A 15340-nucleotide genomic window follows, 5' to 3' on the forward strand; every position below is an offset into this window, starting at 1 on the left:
ACATTTCGGAAATTGAAAAACTCGCTCTGCTCGTTTTTCAAACTTTTCCTCGGTTTCGTAAAAAGCACTTCCCAACCTTGTTTCGTAATATACTACTACACTCGAAGATGTTACATTCTGCTAGTGTGTACTTAATAATAACGCGCGCGCGCGCACGCACACACACACACACACAGGACCAACGTTAAAAATATGGCATTTTACTTGTTTTTATTTTAAAAAATCCTTAGTAAGGAACCACTGATTTAGATTATATCGTCGCCTGAATGCAAGAACTAGGTAACTCGAAATTTGCGTTTTTTAGTTACCTCTTTTATAGCATAGAAAAAATCGCACAAAATGTAATCCAAGATCTAGGTAACTGATCGAAAGATACCAGCAACATCTATTTCCAATATAACAAATAGGTAAAAGAAAACGAGACATGTTCCTTAGTGCAATAAATAAGTAAATAGGCGATGTCACAAAATATGAAAAATCAAATTACCTAGTTCTTGCATTCAGGCGACGATATGAGTGTGCCGCGGAATTTTACTGTAAATTACAACTTCAGTGTGCCACATGTTGAAAAAGAAACGCTGGTTTAGACGTATGTCACATTGTCGTACTCTTGAGTGATAAATGTGTCTTCATATGCTCACGTTCGTAATCGAATCTTGTACACCCCTTGGCTTATAATAGCAAAGCAGTTAACATATCGTGCCACTATGAATTAGAATTATATGGTGTAGAGCACAATGGAATGTCCAGTCAGGAGATATAGACGGCCTTATAATGTTATTGTGTTATTCATTCCTTTGTGTATGGACAGACATGAAACAAGTGCACGCCACGTATAAAGACACATTTCTGGTAATGTAGTCTCCATGTACCTCCGGCTCTTCTTTTCCGACTAAGAATATTCGAATCGTACCTAACTGAAGAAACGTGAGTTCATATATTATTTTTACTTTCTCATTATAATAATAATAATCATAATAATAATAATAATAATAATAATAATAATAATAATAATAATGATTTATTTAACCTGGCAGATTTAAGGCCATACGGCCTTCTCAAACACTCAACCAGGAGTAAAAACTGCTTTACAAAAACACTACAAATTTACAAAGTACACACAAAACTGAATAAGATAATAATAATAAAATGTAAACAACAAGTAAGAAGAAATCAGACATAGTATATAACATAGAGAAGGAAAGAAAAAAGCATAATAAAATGTGAACAGCAAGTCAAAAATAAATGAGGCCTACAAAGTATAAAAAAATAAGGCAATTATTGATAATAATAATAATAATAATAATAAATAAGAATAGTAATGATAATAATAATGATAATAACAATAATAATAATAAATACTAATAAAATAATAATAACAGGCCTAATAGTAATAATAATACTAATAGTAGTAATAAAATAGTGCAGTACAAAGCATACAATGAATACAATATTTTTAAGTATACACAGTAAGGAAAATTATGTTTATATATAGCTCAACTTATCGCATTAGAGATATACCATTATCGGAAAATATGAAAACAAAAATATAAAATAAGTTAAATATCACTAGAACATAAAAAAAATGTGAATACGTGGAAACATGCAATACAACACTTGTCATAATAGTAAGTTAGTTTGGCAACTCGTCATAAGATAATTTTCTAACTTGGATTTGAAAGATTTCAATGTTCGGCAGCCCTTGACTTCAGGCGGCAGAGAGTTCCAGTGACGAGAGGTAGTAACAGTGAAAGATGAGGAATACAGAGATGATGTGTGAAGTGGAATTTCTAGCGTGTTATCGCGTTGTGATCGAGTATTAACATTATGATAGCGAGAGAGAGTATGAAAACGAGCGAATAAATAATAGGGGGATGAAGTGTGCATAATTCGATATAAGAGAGAAAGTGAGTGCAGATTTCTCCTCTCATGTAACCTAAGCCATGATAACTTCTCGAAAGAAGGTGAGACATGATCATAGTATCCAACATTACAAATGAAGCGGACGCACGCGTTATGAACACGCTGTAGTTTCTGGGTGGAATCGATCCTGAGATCACTGAACAAAACGTCGCAATAATCGAAGTGAGGTAGAATGAGTTTCTGTACCAGCGTCTGTTTTAATTTAGATGGATAATGATACAATCTTTTTAGTGAATGGAGAATAGAGAATGCCTTCTTACATGTATATTTAATATGCGTATCCCAACTAAGATTAGATTCGAAATGCACTCCGAAATTTTTTACGGTAGAGCTAAACGGGATGATTGTTTTATTCAGTTTCACAGGTGGAATATTCAGGTCGTTGACTTCAGGAATTAATCTACGGTTCGCGAACAGAATAGCCTGTGATTTACATGCGTTTAGGTTAAGCCCAAATTGTTGAGACCAGGAAGAGATGGAATCAAGATCTTCATTAAGACTATTAATGCTATCATTTAGTGCATCAGGACGCGCTGAAATATACAATTGAACGTCGTCTGCATATATTTGATATCTGCAGTGCTTAAATGATTTAGAAATTCCATTTATATAAATAGAGGAGAGCAAGGGGCCTAATACTGATCCCTGAGGAACTCCTGTATCTACAGTACGCCAGGATGAGAAACGATTATTAGATATGACACGCTGCTGGCGGCCAGTAAGGTAGGAGTACATCCAGGTGATAGCACTGTCAGAAAGGTGTAGCGTTTGTAGTTTAGTCAATAGTAGATCGAAGTCAACAGAATCAAAGGCTTTGCTATAGTCCAATAAAACTAGTACAGTAGCCTGTCGTTTATCCATGCCTGCGCGTATGTCCTCAGTAACATTCAACAAAGCAGTAGAAGTGCTATAGCCATTTCTGAATCCTGATTGTAAAGGGTCTAAAAGATTAAATTCTATTAGGTAGTCTGACAACTGCTTATGAATGATGCGTTCCAGGGCTTTGGATAAAACGGGAAGAATGGAGATTGGCCTATAGTCTTTTACTTTAGGAAGTGGGCGTACCAAAGCTGTTTTCCAGAGTTACGGATAAACAGACGTGATAACTGAAGAATTGAAAATATGGGTTATTACAGGAAGCACGATATCAACTAACTTATTGATAAAGACTATGCTTATGTTATCAGAGCCTTGTGCTTTAGATTTAATGCTTTTAAGAGCCCTTCTTACTTCAGAATCAGTAATGTGAGAGAAGAAAAATTTTTCGCGAGAAGGAGGAGGATTAACTAGGAGAGTATTAATTGTATTTAGTTTTGACTGTTTTTCAGGTCGTATAGTGGGAGGTGAGGTAAAGTATTCATTGAGTTTATCAAGTTTATTATACGAAGTAGAAATAGAAAATATCGTCATGTTGCAAAAGTATAAATTTAGAAATTTTCACAGATCTACAGTCTCAACTTCCGGGACAAAAAAGCAGTTTTTTCTGCATGCCTGTATGCAGCGATTTCTCCTAAACTTTTAGAAATTTTGCTCATGTTTAGGCCTAGTAGTTATTACTACACTTCTCTTCAAATTATTGGGAATTGATGCACAAGAAACATGATACTTTTTACTACAAAATGGTCCACATCTGTGGAGTAACGGTCAGCGCGTCTGGCCGCAAAACCAGGTGGCCCGGGTTCGAATCCCGGTCGGGGCATGTTAGCTGGTTGAGGTTTTTTCCGAGGTTTTCCCTCAACCCAATACAAGCAAATGCTAGGTAACTTTCGGTGCTGGACCCCGGACTCATTTCACCGGCATTATGACCTTCATTTCATTCAGACGCTAAATAACATGCGATGCTGATACAGCATCGTAAAATAGCCCAATATAATAAAAATAAATAAACTACAAAATGTATGAATCTTACTTAAAAAGCACTAGATGACGTTTTATCCAAAACTTTCTATGATGATTTTTTTGTTAAGTTTTCTAGCATAATAGTCATTATCAAAAATGATATGTTGTAAACAATACACTGTATATCCAGAAACCTTTTTGTTAGAGAAAATGTTTCTTACTTACATTATTAGGCTTACAATCGAAACCTTCTTCAGACGATATTTGTTTCTAGACTAAATTATCTTATTATTAGCCGTTACTGAAATGTAAAAATATAAATTATATACCGTACATACAGAATTCATAATCATAATCATCATCATTGTCATCACCACTACAAAGTTTAGGCACTCTTGGGGCTATTCCTTCCTCAACATTTGATTTCATATCTGTTCTCTCCATCTTTTAAGTGGTCTTCCAATAGATCTTCTCATATTTTGTGGTCTATACTAGTAATTTTTAATGATAGCCTATTCTGCTAACATCCATTCTTGTCATGTGTGTGAACCATCTATGTCTATAGGCCTACATATTTATAATTCCTGTAATATTTTCCATTTCTAATTCTTTTCTGATTTCTTCGTTGTATTTATGGTCTGAAAGTCTGTATCCAGCCAGAGGTTTAAGCAGTTTCATTTCCATGTTTTCGATTCTTTTTTCTTGTAGTTTTATTAATGTCCACGTTTCTGAGCCATGTATCAAACTGGTAATGCCATTGTCTTAATAAAACGTAGGTAATATTGTTTATTTCCTTGCTCTCTTCACCAGGTTATATCTAATTGTACCAAGGAGTTGCTAATACTTTTTTATTTTATTGTCCATATCACTGTTGGAGGTATATGAAAGCTTGCATCGTAAGTAGGCCTACTTCTAAAATTGTATTATCTAAAATTATTTTAATTCTCACGTGATCTTTGTCTTTAAATCCCATAATATTCGTGTACTGGGTTGATATTCTAAAATAATTATATTATAATCTCATTCAATGTATATAATGCTCTCTGCAATCCATCTTCACTTTCGGCAAATTTCATCTGGTCATCCGCGAAAAGGATCGTATTTTAGTATAGACTCTTCAATATAGTAGTTCAAACCTACGTTAATCTGCCTTTCTCTTATAGCCTCGTCTATATACAAATTGAATAAAATGGGAGATAACGGACAGCCTTGTCTAACACCTTGTGATGTTTTTCTGTATTCTTCTGTTTTCTCTGATACTTTTTTTACTTTGGTTATTGTATCAAAATATAAGTTTTGAATTGTTCTTAAAGGATTAAAAGGGATGCCATTAAGTTTTAATATTTGCCACATCTTTGTTCGGTTCACTGTATCGAACTTTTTTTTCAAAATCATTAAAAACCATGAACTTTGGTAGATTAAACTCTCTGTATTTTTCTATTATGTGGGCTACGGGGAAAATACAACCTATGCAGGATCTTGCTTGTCTGAATCTATTTTATTCTTCTATAAGCAGAGTTTTCTGCTGTCGTTTTCAACTTTTGTGAAATAATTTTGCACACCGGTAGATTTTGTATGCTGAGTTTAGCAAGCTGATACCTCTATAGATTAATTATAGCAATTTTTCCTATCCCCCTTTTTTTTTACAAATCGGTATAACTGCTATTTGCCAATCTTGTGGAACAAATCCACTCTGCCAACGTATTACGGGTGTCCAAAAATTATCCGTACAACTTCAACACTGAATTAAAAAATAACCAGACAAGATATCACGGTGAGGCTCTTTTGCATTTGAAAGAGCGTCTATTTGCATCCTGTGTTGCATGATGCACGCAGAGTGCTCAAGCGGTACTCCAGATCCTAATATTATGTCGGTTAGTATGCCGGACAATAAAATATTGCTTTATCAGTGAAGAGAACACGCTTGAGGAAATTTGCCAATGCGCTCCAAAATGCCAACATCAAATTCTGTGCGTCGTGGTCTATCTGGTTGAAGGGCCTGCACCAGCTGACTTTATAGGCATTAAGATGCAAATGCTTGTGTAGAACTTTGTGAATCGTCGTTCGTGGTAACTGCAATTGCCTGACAGCTGTGCGAACTGATTTTCGAGGGCTACACAGGTACCAAGAGGAGTAGAAATATTTCTACTCCTCTTGACAGGTACGCATCACGCACACGGTAATTTTTTTCTGTGCTCGTGCTTGATCGGCCAGCACCCTTCGCTGCAGAACACTGCCAGTTTTCATGACCTTCGTGTGCCACTCCCGGATAGAGGATCGTGAAGACGGATTCATTAGTTACACAAGTTAGTCCAGAAATGTTATTTTAGTAGATCAGTATGTCGGGTGAAAGCGCAAAGATTACAATTGCTAAGGAAAAACTAAAAGGCATTAGGCCTACTTACTGATAAAATAAGAGATCTGTAAGATTTTGTAGTCTCCCGATCACTTCAACAAGATATTTTAGCAAGAAAAATAGTAATACTGTCCTGTACATTTCAAAGCAGTTCACGAAACATGCAGCAGATATACGAAAATGCTATGGTCTATTGTTCGAAACTATGGCAAACCTGACATTTTGTTAAATCTCCCCTGCATTCCGCAAGCTACTGTTTTACTCCCACATGAAAAACCCGCTGCATTTTCGCATTTAAACTCTAAGAACTGAAGTTCGATGTGTTCAAGAAAAATTATTTGGCATAAAAACCCATTAAGAGAAAAGCTTTTTAGAAGAGATATTTTTGACAGGGTCATATTTCATTGAGTTTTACGTTGCTTTGAATGTTACATCTTTCGTGTAGTATGTTCCATTACTATGGAAGTAAATAACATTCAAAATGTCTGCTATTCTTTTTGGAAACTAAGTCTGAAAATTTTTTATTTGAACTTAGTTTGCAGCATTTGCTGCACAAGCCACTACGCTTTCTCTAATTTTATGCAATGTTGAAAATCCAAACATTGTCTCCAGTGGCGGCTCCTGCATATTTCTTAAGAGGAGGAAAGAAATTAACAGCACTAAATGACACCTTCTTGAATGAAACATGCTACAAATTAGCCTACATTCATACATGTAAGATCAGGTAGTGTTGGGATTGGCCTTCCCTTCTGTATAGCAATAATCTGTTCTTGTAAACTGAGTTTCCTAAATTGTCCAAAATATATTATGATTTCACTTCCATTCATTGTTGAATAATTGCACCAAATTAACAATTACAAGGAAATTCACAACCTCGTAGCATTTTTCGAGCACACTACAGCATCACACGTGTTGGAAGAGACTAGCTACTAACTCGTAACCAGAACCGTTTTACGGAAATGGAAATGGGAAATAATCTGAGGAAAGCGAGAACACTGCACCCACCCACGTGGTCTGTGTTGCCACATGTACATTTTACAAGTTCAGTATCACATACTTTTGAAGAATGTCAGTTCTTGTATAGTCATACTATCATTATTGTTCAAAGGTACCGGTGGCTGATTAATTTTTTATGTTAAAAATTATGTAGTTTGGAGTACCTACTTTCAGTTTCAAATATATTTGTACAAAACTGACAATTTGGCTGTTGTCCTTACTAGTAAACAATGAATAGAAGTGAATTTCAGGGGCCAACTACGTAAAACTACTTCCTCTTTGTTTTACATAAACCCGACTTTAACTTTCAAATATCCACGAAAGTTTCAAACCATGAATAGTAGCCTATATAAAGTGCAATGAATAATGTTTTTGATTTATAATTTAAAAAAAAAAGTTTACATGGTGTCTTTCATAGCGTTGTGTTAAAACTGTTTTTATTGTGTCTCCTCCTAGATGTGTTATAGTCCGGTTGAATGCAACATCGTTAGGTGGCAGCGGTAGCGAGCTTGCTGCACGACCAGTCGGTTTCTATTTCCCGCCCATGACTGATTCAGAGGAGGATCTCCTCCCTCTCCGTTCATTTACTTGCTTTAAAACTCTGCTTCTTTCTCTGGCCGCTAGTGCGCTGTTGTCTATGTGTGTTAACCAAAGAGTTTGTATTTGGTGTTAACTGTAGTAGAGGAGGAATGAAGTGCCTTTCTTCTACACAGACAATCTCGCATCTTTCTCACAGTTTTCTACAGCACATGAGCGCGCGTCGTTTAAAACTCGATCAACCGAGTTTTTCTTATAGCTGTGAACTTAAAAATTATCGAATCTTCCTCGAATTTCAAGGCACATATTTTTTTTTTTGGTCTTTACTTTTAAAAGAAGAAAATGTGAGGAGGACGTTCCTCCCTTCCCTCCCCCGAGGAACCGCCACTGATTGTCTCTCTATAGCAGCCGTCGACAGAAATGTCATCGCGATGCCTGTTTCTAAGTGACGTTGCAGGTCAGGCAAGGAATACACCCCCCTCCCAACCAACCCTTTGCAGGTACATTGTACAAGCAACTACCAGTGGCGTAACATATAGCATGGCTCTGTCCAAAGGTAGGAAACGTGTATTTAAATAAGAATGGGAGGAGACGTATTTGTCTTGTTCTTATGGAAACAATAGTAGGTTTATTGTGCTCGAAAGTTTTAAAGAGCATTTATCAACACAACATTAAACGTCATTATAATGTAGCCTATGTCATAAAGACCATCAGAAGATCACAGGTATTTATGAACATTTTAAATCCAAATTGCAGTACGAAGGGCAAAAGCAAAACGTAGTAGATACTGTATGTACGATATGGTGCGATCATTGATTACAATGATAGATATCTAGAAATCAAAAATGAGGGAAAAACAGTTCCATCATTTCCCATGCTTACAACCTCTTTCTGATATTTCTGAATCAAATTTAAATAATTATGCTCATCTAAATCTAAGAACAGAATTTCAACAACGGAGATTAGGTGATTTTAAAAATATTGCAAATGATTTCTTACTTTTTTGCAAATCTTTTGATCATAGACATAAACAAGGTTAAGCCAGAAATACAGCAAGTACATAGTAGCTGATTTACAGAGTGATACATATTTACAAACACTGTACAAAGACATGTGTGGTTTAAATATATTTTAAAATTCTGTCTACGGAAAATATGCTTCCCTTAGGTTATTTGCCGCCAATATAGCAGCTATGTTTGGTTCCACTTACAGTTGCGAACACACACACACACACACACACACACACACATATATATATTTTTTTTTTTTTGAAAATTGAAACCTGCAAATTCAAAGCAAAGATCACGGCTGAAAGATGAAAGTTTATTCGCTATCTTGAGATTGGCTACTTGTGACATAAACTTAGAATTCTGTGGCACCTTGAAAGTTACTATCAAGAGGAGTAGAATTATTCTACTCCTCTTGGTTACGGTACAGTAAATATGAAGTTTGTGATGGCTGCACGCCACTGATATCTCAGCAGGGCCCTCAACCCTACCCACAACCAGGGGCGGCTTTCGAAGGGGGGCTTCGGAGCTGCAGCACCCCCAGACATTTGTGGCTCTTGTCTCGTTTTATGTTGTAAAATACATTTATTATACAGTCTTATTTAGCGGCTCGAATAAAAAAAAAACGCTCTCATTGCACTGTGTGGTATGTGTTGTTGCAACACTAGCATCTTTTGATATCACTAACTTATACACTAACATACCAATAGAAGACACATTATAGATACTAAAACAAATGCTCATAGACAACAACACACCACAAGAATATATCGAAGAAATCATAGAAATCACAGACATCATAACAAAGCAAAACTATTTCACACAAAACAACAAATACTACACCCAAACAGAAGGATTGCCAATGGGATCACCCATATCCAGCATACTTGCAGAGTTATTTTTATACAACATAGAACAAACATACATATTCAACAATGAACACAGTAAATGTGCAGAGAACATAATATACTGGCACAGATATGTAGACGACATTCTCATACTATACAAAGGAAACAAAAGACAAATACACAAACTACACCAATACATAAACAAATTACACCCAAAACTTCAATACACACTAGAACTTGAAAACAACTCCATAAATTTCCTAGACATCACCATAACAAAAATTGACAACAAACACACCTTCAAAATATACAGAAAACCAACCACCACCACCACCCACATACATAACACATCTAACCACCCCATACAACACAAACAAGCTGCATTCAGGACAATGGTACACAGATTACTCAACATACCCATGAGCCAACAACACTACAATGAAGAAGTGAACACAATCAAATCCATAGCACAAGAAAACGGTTACAATCGAACCATAATATACAACATCATAAGGAAGACAAAACAAAAACTTAACAAACACAAAAACACGCAAAACACAACACAAACACAAGAACACAAGAAATACATCACACTAACATATGAAAACAAAGGCACACATAAGATCGCATCTTCATTCAGAAAACAGAAATACAACATAGCATACAGAACAGAAAACACACTACAAAGACATCTCAACACACAAAAAACACAAACAAATAAATACGAACACACAGATGTATACAAACTCACATGTAATAGTTGCGACGAATTCTACATTGGACAGACAGGCAGACCATTCCAAACACGCTACAAAGAACACATTAAAGCAATAACCAGAGGACACAATACATCTATATGCGCCGATCACATAACCAATGCTGACCATACATACAATAACATAAATGCAGACATGGGAATTCTACACATACAACCCAAGAACCAAAAACTCAACACACTAGAACAATACGAAATATACAAACACACTAAAACACACCCCGAACAAATTCTCAACACATGATCAATTTCAGTACACACACACTATTTGACTCCACTTTTCAACACCTTTCAACAATCAAACGCACCCACATAACAGGCAGAGAAGTTCGAGATGACGCCGAGATCTAGTAGGCTCTGACGATGGTGTGTTAAGCACCGAAACAGCTGTAAGCCGCACAAACGTACATAATTAACATGAGTAAGTCCGCTAGTCAATCAATTACTTATATTCAAGTGTTAAAAGTAGTGTACGCAAGAATCAAAATAAATTAATATGTTTGAAAGACAATTCCATCAGCTGGGGCAACAAGATGGAGTTTTAAATAAGAATAGTAAATGTTGTTCATGTGAAGAAGGAGCCATTGCTAGAATGTTTTCAAACCATAATGGAATCTGAAACATCTAACAACATCACAATAAATGAGGCAATTGCGCCTGGCGCGTACTCTTGAAGATCCTGAATTAAATTTCTAGCTGTTTTTTTTTTTTTTTTTTCATTTATTGATGTATCATGTAGATATATTATACAACCAACTACAACATCGCCAGTTAGATATTTCTAAGGTTCAAATCTGCATATAAAAAAATAAATTATGGTTTATTTAACGACACTCGCAACTGCAGAGGTTAAATCAGCGTCGCCGGTGTGGCGGAATTTTGTCCCGCAGGATTCTTTTAAATGCCAGTAAATCTACTGACATGAGCCCGTCTCATTTAAACACACTTAAATGCCATCGACCTAGGCCGGGATCGAACCCGCAACCGACTATGCTACCGAGACCGACTCTGCATATAAAGCTTTGTTAATGCCATACAGACAATATGGAACAGTGCGCAGTTGAGCAGCGAGATCTGTGAAAATGAAAACCCTAAAAAGCGTCGTAAGGTCGAAGGGATTCAGACAAGGGTTGCGGCAGCCAAGGAAGTATGTGACCTCATTATCACACAAGCTAACACCCGATTCCAGTTCATAGATCATCTGATATTATCTTCTCTTCTGTGTCAAGAAAAATTTGAATGCTACAAAAGCTTATTTCCTGAAAATGACCTAAATGTATGTGTGAAGCTTTTCCCAATGCTCGATAAAGACAAACTAAAAACGGGATTCACTGTGTTGTATCAGAGACAAGAATTCAGAAATATCAGTGGCGCAGTCAAGCTCTTGCAGTTTCTTCTATCTGAGAACTTGCAGGTCTCATTTTCAGAAGTTGTGGAACTACTATGCATAGCTATCACCATAACAATGACAACTTCCGCACCAGAACGTTGCTTTTTGTGTTTGAAGAGAGTAAGGTCCTATGTTAGAAATACGATGAGAGCAGTGACCGCATTAGCTATGTTTTCCATTGTAAATATTATGTTAAACGACACATCGGATTTTAATAAGATGATGATTAAAAAATTTGCAACCTACAAGACAAGGCGCATGGAACTTGCTTGCTTTTGAGGGTTTCTCCACTATTTAGCGGTTACCCTGTATTCCCATTCGCCAATCTTCCCGGTCAAGCCATTCATCTCCTTCCAGAGACCTGTCACTCATCAATCTATGGATCTGTCCTCTCCAGGTTGTTCTTGGCCTACCCCGCTTCCTTCTACCATGAGGTGACCATTCCAAAAGAGTTTTAGGCCACCTACTTTCCTCCATTCTTCTGACATGTCCATACCATTGAAGAGTTCGTCTCTCAATTCTGTCCATCACTGTCTCCTCCATATCCATCATCCGTCTCACTTCTTCATTTCTCCTTCTTTCTAATCTGGAAACTCTGGCACTACGTCGTATTCCGTCCATTTCCACTGCCAAAATCTTAGATTTTTACTTTCTACCAACGTCCACCCCTCTGCGCCATATGTCATTATACTTTCCACAACCGCCGTCAAAATCCTCTTCTTGGTGTCATTCAATATCGTCCTGCTCCACAGTACTCCATTCAGCATCCTTATGGCTTTTCTTGCTTGCACCAATCTATTTATTTCGGAGTTACAACTCCCTAAATCATCAATATATGACCCCAAATATTTAAATTTTTGAACAGCTCTAATAGTTCCTTGGTATAAGGAGATGTCTCTTCCGTTTCCACCTACTACAAGATATTCAGTTTTTTTCATATTTACTTGCAATCCACCTGCTTCAAATGAATCCAGAGTTTTCTCATCATATATTTCACATCCTCACGAGATTGAGCCATTATCACTTGATCATCTGCAAATATTAATGAATGTCGCATGGAACTAATCTTTAAATAAAGTAAGTTGCTTGGTTTAATTTTGTATGCAGCCCCCCTTAATTGAATACCCACGAGCTGCCACTGCCCACAACCATGCGATGTCATGTGTATTGCTGGTTGCATTGCCTGATGTCATCGTGAGTATAGGTAATTCTGCCGATGACTGCTCTATAGTATTAAGTTCAGGTCCCGGGTTCGACAGGTTGCGCCTCATTGTAGTTATCTAGTAGCCCTAACCGTGAACAAGTTAATCAGGGGTCATATTGGGAAATCATGAGAGGAAAAAATCATGTAAGTTAGGTGCTACAGGAGACTAACTGTACAAATGGTAAATGAGTAACCCCTGTAGTCTTCAAATAACAAACATTTAGTAACAATAGCTTGACCTACACGCTAGCCTATAAAAAATCCGAAGTTTGATAGAGACAAAATCATTAAGTACCGTAACGAGTACTGCTCTTTTTGAAACTATAGCTTAAACGTGTTTATTTTTATTGATGGTAGGCCTATGCCATGCTAGTGATTAGGGATATAGGATGGGACAAATCCACATATTTGGATTACTGATATGGGCCGTTGTAATGCGTCCAAATGTTGATGTGGCCGAGAATTGGCCGACAAATGTTTCCTGAACACCTCTGTCGGGAACGGGTTTTTTTTATATGCTATAGATCTACGACTCGAGATCTCGGCTTTACTTCCCTGCCGAAAGAAGTCATATTATCGTCCTCGACCGGATTTAAACACGCGAACTTCAACCTAATGGCAAACAAGCTAACTACTAGACTACCGAACACGACTAATCGTATACTAATATGAACTATTATTTCATACTACAGTATAAACATTTGTCTTGCTCAGTAACAATCTATTGCCCAGAAATAAAGAAGTATCGAAATGTAGGCCTATTCGTTCCTCCTCTCTCACAAGTCATTTTGGGACCCGTGGCTGGTTAATACGTGGACACACCCAAGCTGCCTGTTATAATATGCAGACTAATGTTGTTGTTCTTTAGTCAACTGTCCGAAGACAGGTTTGAACCTCATAAGTAACACCAATAAGGCATCACTCATGAGGCAACTAGGCCAGGAGATAATGGGTAGGGGGCCAATTCCTTTCCCCCTCCAATGCATAGGGGAGACTGTTGTACCTTCAGCATTGTGTACATTTGAACATGTCTTGTTTTTTAATTTTTGCTGCTACCTAGAGGACTCAAACTGAAGTAGATTGTAGATCAAGCCGCTAAGTAGCTCTGGTCATAGTTTCGGTTTGATTTATTGCAAAGTGTGAGTTCTGTAGACAAAAGAATTTTTTTAGTACCAAAAGTAAACATTTCGTTCATTGATATATATTTTCCAACACAAAACCAGATTGTATTTGTTACTATCTATCAAGTACAGCGTGTTCCCTATCATCTGGTGAGTAATAACATATTTTAATTTCCATGATTTATTCGAATCTCTAGTTTTGGGAGTCATATTTTGTTTAAACGTGCACCCTCTTGTACCCTTGAAAACAAAACATCTTGTACCATGGAACATATTCCAAGGTACACAATATTATTGATTTTTGTCTTTCTTTTATTTTGAAATCATGTCACGAAGAACAGTAAGAGTGTAGTTAAGAGGCCTCCAATTGATCCGGATGCCTTGAAGAAAGCTGTTGAAGCAGTTATTGCTTCTCCAGGAAATAAAATCTCAATCACAGAAGCCTGCTCTGGTTTATAATTGGAAATACATTTTAAATATGATTGTCAGTTCTTAGAGCTATATTTCCACCTACATTCCATGTGTTCCAGCTTACAAGAGGGTATGTTCCAAGGTACATGAACCTGTTGTACCTTTGAACACATTACATATCCCTTCATTTTATTTTTTCTATCCTTAATAGATGTGTAGAACAGGAAAATACATACATGAAGTTGTAAAGGAATCTTCAATAATTATTTCAAGCTTTTTCATTAAAAAAATTTCATTTCCCAAAATTAAAAAAAAAAAATAAAATAAAATAAAATGTAAAAAGTGTTTAAAGGTACAAACACATCGCCGATTAGCTACATATTACACTAACTAGACTTCAGATGCATACAAACAATAATAATTGTTCTTCCTCTGAACACATATCGTCAAGTGAGATGTACTGCCTGATAAATAATAGATATACATTTATCAGCCAGAACCTCAATCAGAGGTAATGCAGACTAATATCATTTTTAATTTTTTGTTACTAATGGAGGGTACTTGATTATTCGTCATTCATCTATATCATACCTGCACAAACAGCGCTCAACGAGCGCGCGCGCTCCTTCCGAGCGGGAGAGCTGTGTTTACCGCTCGCCGAATCGGAGAGTAAGATACGTCAGAATGACATATGGATAGAGGAGAGGGAAACGACCACTCAGCTATCTAGTGGAGTGCAGTGCGTATTCTCAGTAACTGTTTTACGTTGCTTACCTACTGCTACAGTACGGTATGGAGGAATCTAAAAGACGGAAAAGTAGTGATCAGGCAAATTCTTTCAATGTTGCATGGGAAAATGCTTATTTTTTCATAGCTGCTGGAGTAAATACTCAATGCTTGATCTGCCACAACATTTTGAAAGGTAGAAAGAAA

At 36.6% G+C, this 15340-nt stretch overlaps 1 long non-coding RNA gene across 1 annotated transcript in view; it reads left to right on the plus strand.

The window, feature by feature from the left end:
• Positions 1-768: 768 nt before the first annotated feature.
• Positions 769-15340, plus strand: part of LOC138709223 (uncharacterized) — a 30789-nt gene continuing 16217 nt past the window's right edge. Inside the window, exon 1 of the long non-coding RNA XR_011334884.1 lies at positions 769-927. This is a non-coding gene — a long non-coding RNA (uncharacterized lncRNA). The remainder of the gene's footprint in view (positions 928-15340) is intronic.

This window comes from Periplaneta americana, chromosome 1, assembly GCF_040183065.1.
Source record: "Periplaneta americana isolate PAMFEO1 chromosome 1, P.americana_PAMFEO1_priV1, whole genome shotgun sequence".
Classification (NCBI taxonomy): Eukaryota; Metazoa; Arthropoda; class Insecta; order Blattodea; family Blattidae; genus Periplaneta; species Periplaneta americana.